Below are 7,346 nucleotides of genomic sequence, written 5' to 3'. Positions count from 1 at the left end.
CATATTGTAAGTTCTAGAACATCAGTAAAAACAATGGTAAAAGCCTGAATAACTACCAAACTAACAGGAACAAAAGGAGATAACATAACCAAATGAAACCAAGATAAGGGAACAAAGAGCAGGTGAGATGAACAGAAAGTCTTATCTGAAGTGAGATGATGATGAAAAGGTCAATAATTACATTAATGATAAGAGGGTCAACTGCTCCAGCTAGAAGATGGTCACAGTAGATAGAAACAGAATCCTCTAGAGGCTAAGTAGAAGAGACACATTTGAAACATCGGGATACAGAAAAACTGAAAAGAAATTGATGAAAAGTTACATACCGTTGAAATACTAGTAGGACAGTCAATGTAGAGATTTTAATACCAAACAAACATACTTTAAAAAGCAAAATTAGAATTAAAGTTTACTCCATAATAATAAAAGATCATTCTAAATTTGTATGAACTTAATAACATGATATAGAGAGCAAATGTGGACAGAATTATATGGAGAGTAGACAAGTCCATAGTAACAGTGGGAATATTATGATGTACTTTTTCCATTAGTTAACAGAACAAGCAGAAAAGAAACAACTCTGGAAGATCTGAAACAATGTAGTGAGTAAACTTGACTTCAGAGACACAAAGAACAGTGTACCCAATGACTGCGGAATCCATTAGTTTCACAAGATACAATTCATTAAAAAATTTGACTCTGTACTGGGCTAAAATGCAAGTTTTAATACATTTCAAAGAATGGATACAAAACAAATAATGTTCCCTAATCACAATGTAAATAGGTTAAGAATCAATAACAAGAATATAATTGGGAAAAACTCTGTATCATTGAAAACTACGCTTTTGAATAATATGTTCCAAAATACTCTTCTAAACAAAGAAAAATGGAAATTAGAAATTATTTTGAACCACATTACATGTAGTGGGGAAAAAATGACACAATAAAATTCTTAGAATAAAGCTAATGCAGTGCTTGGAGGGAAATTCATAGCCTTGATTGCATATTTTAGGGAAGAAAAAAGTCTGAGATATGAGTTGAGTATCTTTAATACTTCAAGAGGTTAGAAAAAGAACGGAAAAAATTAACCCAAAAGAAGTAGATGGAAGGAAATCATTTAAAAGTATAAACAAATGTAAAAGAAAATACAGCAGAGAGAATGAGCAAAGCCAAAACTGAAAAGACTAATGAAACTGCTAAGCCCCTGGTGAGAATGATCAATCAGAAGAAAGAAGGCACAAACAGCAAGTATAAGAAATGAAAAAGAGACTTCACCACTCAAATAAGAGATTATTGTTATTAACTTTATGCCAATAAGTTAGGAAATTTAGATGAGATGGACAAATTCACATAAACATGCAATCTAACTGAAACACAAAAAGTACAAATCTTAGTTCCATATAACTATTAAATAAATTAAATCTATAATAGAAAAATATCTGATGATGAAATTTCAACACCCAAATGACTTCACTGGGGAATCCTACTGAACAGTGAAGAAAGAAAACTGCTTACTCGTCTATCTCTGCTGGAAAGTAGAAAAAGATACACAAGCTAATTTTGGAAGGCTAGTAACTTTCTACTAACACTCAGCAAGAACAGTTCTAGAGAGAAGGCACAGGCCAATTGCATTCATGAATATAGGTGCAAAAACCCTAAACAAAATAGAATCAGCAGGATCAGGGATTCTATCAAAGGATAATACTTCACGATCAAATTGGACTTATCCTAGATTTAATGCTGGGAAATCAATTAATGGTATTTACCACATTCACAGATTAAAAGGGAACATCCATGTTCATCTCAGGTCTTGCAGGAGAAATGTTTGCTATAACTTGGAATTCACATCCAATAAAAACTCATGGGAAAGAGTAAAACTTCCTGAATCTGATAAAGGACATCAATTAAAAAACCCACAGCAATTGAGGTGCCTGGGTGGCTCAGTCGGTTAAGCAACTGACTTCGGCTCAGGTCACGATCTCACGGTTCGTGGGTTCGAGCCCTGTGTCAGGCTCTGTGCTGACAGCTAGCTCAAGGCCTGGAGCCTGCTTCCTATTCTGTGTCTCCCTCTCTCTCTGACCCTCCCCTGCTCATGCTGCCTCCCTCTCTCTCTCAGAAATAAATTTAAAAAAGTAAGACAAATAAAAAACCCACAGCAAAAATCATGCTTGGCAAAAAGTTGAACACTTTCTGTTTGAGATAAAAAAGCTCACTACCATCATTTCTATTCAGCATTGTACTGGCTTTAGCCAGTGGGGTAAGCAAGAAAAAATAAGTTTTAAGGCCTGGAAAGGGAAAAAAATCTAAGACAGCTATTAATCTCTGATAAAGATTCTGTATAAAGCAAATGCAAAAGACTCTGCTGATACATATTGGAAGCAATAAAGGATTTTAACACAGTTACTGGGTGTAGAGTCAATATGCAAAAATCAAGAGTGTTCCAGCGGTAAACAGAAAAATAAATTTAAAAGATAGTATCGGGGCACCTGGGTGGCTCAGTCAGTTAAGCATCTGACTTCGGCTCAGGTCATGATCTCATGGTTTGTGGGTTCAAGGCCCGTGTCGGGCTCTGTGCTGACAGCCAGCTTGGAGCCTGGTGCCTGCTTCAGATTCTGTGTGTGTCTCTCTCTCTGACCCTCCCCTGCTCACACTGTCTGTCTGTCTGTCTCTCTCTCAGAAATAAATAAAATATTTTAAAAAATTAAAAATAAATAAAAGGTAGTATCTACCATGGCTTAAAACAACAATAAACGCCTAAAGAAAAAAAAAAAACTAGAGAAAGATATGCAAAGATCTCTGAATGGAAAACCTAAAACACTAAAAAAAAACAAAAATTACTGCAAGAAACTTAAAAAGACTTGCTCAATAAATGGAGAGACATAATACATTCACAGGTAAGAAGATCCAATAATGTTAAGTACATCAGTTCTGAAACTGATCTGAAACTTGATCCTACTCAAAATCTCAAAGGTTTTTTAAAAATAGAACTTTTCAAACTGATTCCAAAAACACAATTCTGAAGTCTGCCAACAGTGGAAAGGATAAATAAATTGTGTATATTCAGAGGGCAGAATGACAATGAATCAACGATGTACAACGGCATGCATGACTGTCAAGAAGCCAGACGAACACACACACACACACACACACACACACACACACTCAGCCGTAGGATTTAGGAATACATGTTTTGATGGGAAATTATAGGTAAGCACAAGGAAGTGATCAAATAAAAATGAGAAAGGGAGTCGAGAAGATTTGTGACAGGAGGGGGCTTATGGTGGGTTCTGAGGTATGGCCAGTGTCCTGACTTTGACTTGGGTAGTGGTTGCACAAGTATTTGCTTTATGCTTAATCCCCAGGTACTTCATTTTGTGTTTTGTTTAGCACCCTTTTCTGTATGGGTCAAACACGACCATGTTTGAAAGCCACAGGATATTTGTTCCCCACGCTTCAGAATCAGGGCGTCCGAAGTCTCCATCAGGGAGACAAAATGAAAGCACATGTAAAACCAGCGGTTGATGAATGGACGATAACATGACAAAGGCCACAAGAGAAGACAGTGGCCTGGACTGAGTCTTGGAAAAAAATACTGCCCAAGGCGAAGCATTTGCTGTTTTTCTTTTTTGCTTTTTCTTTTTTTTCCTTTCAGTTTTTAAAAATATGGGACGCTTCACGAATTTGTGTGAGCGTCCCTGCTCAGGGGCCGTGCTAATCTTCTCTGTATCGTTCCAATTTTAGTACATGTGCTGCCAAAGTGAGTACAGCATTTGCTGTTTTTCATTCCGTACCAGCAACGGGAGAGGGACGCTCTGGCACCAGGTCACCGGCCAGGGACAGGGAGGACCCTGTGTCCCACCTCAGCCTGGGCAGAATAAACACCACTGCGCCCTGGGCTCCATGCTAAGAAGTCTCCACTTGACTAATTTCTTTTCTTCAGTACCTAGAAACCAAGACAGGCAGAGCGTTCCTTGAATAAAAGGTATGAATTTTCAGATTTCAGGAAAAGTCTCCTTTGATTACAAATTAATAAGATGACATTCTGATCCAATTGTTTCGCCTCTCTGGGTTCCTATAGGAGATGCAGTTCCCTAGGAAATTGTCACCCTTGGGTGATCTGACAAAATTGACTTCTTGAACCTGGATACTAGACACTCAGACCTTGGTCCCAGCTTTTCCTGTCAAACGTACACGCTAAGAGACCCAGGTGTGACTCAGCCTGCTCATCTCATCTTGTCTCAGCCACGGCGGCTGGTTAGTATTCCAGGCACACCTGGGAATAGGGGCCTATCTGGGGAGGATCTCGGCTTGGAAATAATCTCCATGGGAAGACTTCCCCAGCCCTCATATTTTATTTAAGGACGAAGTAGGGCTCTGTATTAAAGACGTGTGTGTGTGTGTGTGTGTAACTAGAGGCTAATATACCTCATGAACACAGGCATAAAATTCTTCAGCAGAATGATAGCAAATAAAATCTGGCAATATATTGAAAGGATCATGACCTCATGGGGTTATTCCAAGAATGTAAAGTTAGTTTAACATTTGAAAATCAACCAGTGCAATCCCCTACAATAGAATAAATGGGAAAATCACATGATCATTTCAATACATGCAGAGAAAAGCACTTGACAAAATTCATCATGCACTCATGAGAAAAACTCTCTGCAAACCTAAGAACAGAATAGAACTTTCTCAAAATGATAAGGGGCATCTATAAAAACCTACAATGGACATCAAACTTAGCAGTGAAACACTGAATCCTTTCCTACTAAAATTGGGTGCAGGACAAGGATGTTCAGTTTCATTATATCCAGTCAACACCATACTGAGGGTCCAAGACACCATAATAAGGCACGAAAAAGAAGTAGAATGAATACAGACTAGAAAGGAAGAAAACCACAAAGCTAATTAACAGAGAGGTTCCATATGTCTTTAACCCAGTTTCTGCCAAAGGTGACATTGTATATATAACATAAAAACCAATGTGGCTCCTGGGTGGCTCAGTCAGTTAAGTGTTAAGTGTTTGACACTTGATTTTGGCTCAGGTCATGATCTCATGGTTCATGGGTTCAAGCCCCATGTCGAACTCTTTGGGATTCTCTGTCTCCCTCTTCCCTGCTCCCACATGTGTTCTCTCTCTCTCTCTCTCTCAAAATAAATAAGCATAAAAAAGAGTTGTTTTTTAAAAAAATAGTAACATCAAAACCATTGGCATTAGTGCAATGTCAGTAAGTTGATTATTTTTTTTTATAAGAGTGTGCCAGGGCAATTCGACGGGGAGTCTTTTCAATAAATGGTGCTGAATCAACTGGATATCAGTACAGAAAGAATAAACTTCAAACAAAAGTTAATTCAGAATGGGGGCACCTGGGTATGTCAGTTGGTTAGACAACCAACTGAACCAACTCTTGATTTCAGCTCAAGTCGTGATCTCAAGATTCGTGAGACAGAGCTCCATATCAGTCTCTGTGCTGACAGCATAGAGCCTGATTGGGATTCTCTCTCTCTCTCCCTGCTCCTCCCCTGCTCAGGTGTGCACACACTCTCTCTCTCCAAATAAATAAGTAAACTTAAGAGAAAAAGTTAATTCAAATGGATCATTTTAGCTAAACATAAAAGCCAAGCTATAAAACTGCCAGGAGAAAGATCTTGGTGTTAACAAAAATTTCTTAGGACATAAAGATTTCTTAGGAGTTTCTGTAAAAGAAAAAAAAAAAGTTAAATAGACTTAATCAAAAAAATTCATCTTCTGCACTTCAAAGACACCATTAAGAAAATGAAAATGATTGGGGAGTCTGGGGGGCTCAATTAGTTAAGCATCCAACTTCGGCTCAGGTCATGATCTTGTGGTTCGTGAGTTTGAGCCCCATGTTGGGCTCTGTGCTGACAGTTCAGAGTCTAGAGCCTGCTTTGAATTCTGTGTCTCCCTCTCTCTCTGCCCCTCCCCTGCTAACATGTTCTCATGCTCTTTCTCTCTCAAAACTAAATAAACATTTAAAAATATAAACATTAAACATTAAAAAAATAGGTATGAGGTTTGGCTTTTTTTTTTTTTTTTTTTTTGTGTGACAGAAATGTTTTGGAATTAGTGGTAATGATTGCACAACACAGTGAATACAGGAAAAGCCACTGAAGGGTACACTTTAAAATGGTGAATTTTGTTATGTGAAGTATATCTCAACTTTTAAAAAATGCTCTAGGGGCGCCTGGGTGGCTTAGTTGGTTAAGCGTCTGACTTTCGCTTAGGTCATGATCTCGCGGTTCGTGGGTTTGAGCCCCGCGTCGGGCTCTGTGCTGACTGCCAGCTCAGAGCCTGGAGTCTGTTTCAGAGTCTGTATCTCCCTCTCTCTCTGACCCTCCTCTGCTCATCCTGTCTCTCTCTCTCCACTAGAAATAAATAAAAATAAAATAAAATAAAAAAATCTTAAAAAAAATGCTCTAAAAATGGGCAAAAGACTTGAACAGATGCCTCAGAAAAGAAGAGCTGTGAGTAGATAGCATGCATTTCATATTTCATCTTTTTATAAGATGCTTAAAAGCACTAATCATTAATGCTAGGGACATGCCAATTAAAACCACAATGAGTACCTTGCCACACCCACTGGAATGACTCAGATGGTTTTTTGAATTCCAATATCAAGTGTTGAGGAAGTTGTGAGGTCCCTGGGACCCTCTAACACTGCCAGCAAGAGTATAAAGTGGTGCAAGCACTTTGGAAAAGGTCTGATCATTTCTTTCATTTTTTAATGTTTATTTATTTTTGAGAGACACAGAGTGTGAGTGGGGGAGGGGCAGAGAGAGAGGGAGACACAGAGTCCAAAGCAGGCTCCAGGCTCTGAGCTGTCAGCACAGAGCCTGATGTGGGGCTTGAACCCAGGAACTATGAGATCATGACCTGAGTCGAAGCCAGATGCTCAACTGACTGAGCCACCCAGGCTCCCCTGACTGTTTCTTATAATATTAAACATTCACTGGATCAAGAAGATGTGGTTTATCTATACCATGGAATACTACATGGCAATGAGAAACAATGAAATCTGGCCATGTGTAGCAACATGGATGGACCTTGAGGGTGTTATGCTGAGTGAAATAAGTCAGGCAGAGAAGGACAAATATCATATGTTTGCACGTATAGGAGGATTAGGAGGAACTTGACGGAGGAACAAGGGGGAGAAGAAGGGGAGAAATGGTGGGGGAAAGGGAGAGAGGCAAACCATGAGAGACTCTTGAATGCTGACAAAAACTGAGGACTGATGGATGTGGGGGGGAGGGGGGGATGGGCATGAAGGAGGGCACTTTGGGGATGAGCACTGAGTGTTATGTAGAAACTAATTTGACAATAAACT

At 39.0% G+C, this 7,346-nt stretch overlaps 1 non-coding gene across 1 annotated transcript; it reads right to left on the bottom strand.

The window, feature by feature from the left end:
* Positions 1–3,657: 3,657 nt before the first annotated feature.
* On the bottom strand, positions 3,658–3,765 carry LOC120236517. The gene has a single exon (XR_005529692.1). It is a non-coding gene; the product is annotated as a U6 spliceosomal RNA (small nuclear RNA).
* Between the last annotated feature and the right edge of the window lie 3,581 nt (positions 3,766–7,346).

The sequence above is a fragment of the Hyaena hyaena genome, unplaced genomic scaffold (genome assembly GCF_003009895.1).
Source record: "Hyaena hyaena isolate Hyena2069 unplaced genomic scaffold, ASM300989v1 scaffold_155, whole genome shotgun sequence".
Classification (NCBI taxonomy): domain Eukaryota; kingdom Metazoa; phylum Chordata; class Mammalia; order Carnivora; family Hyaenidae; genus Hyaena; species Hyaena hyaena.
The sequence above is the reverse complement of the archived record's forward strand: the minus strand, read 5'-3'. Positions and strand labels throughout refer to the sequence as shown.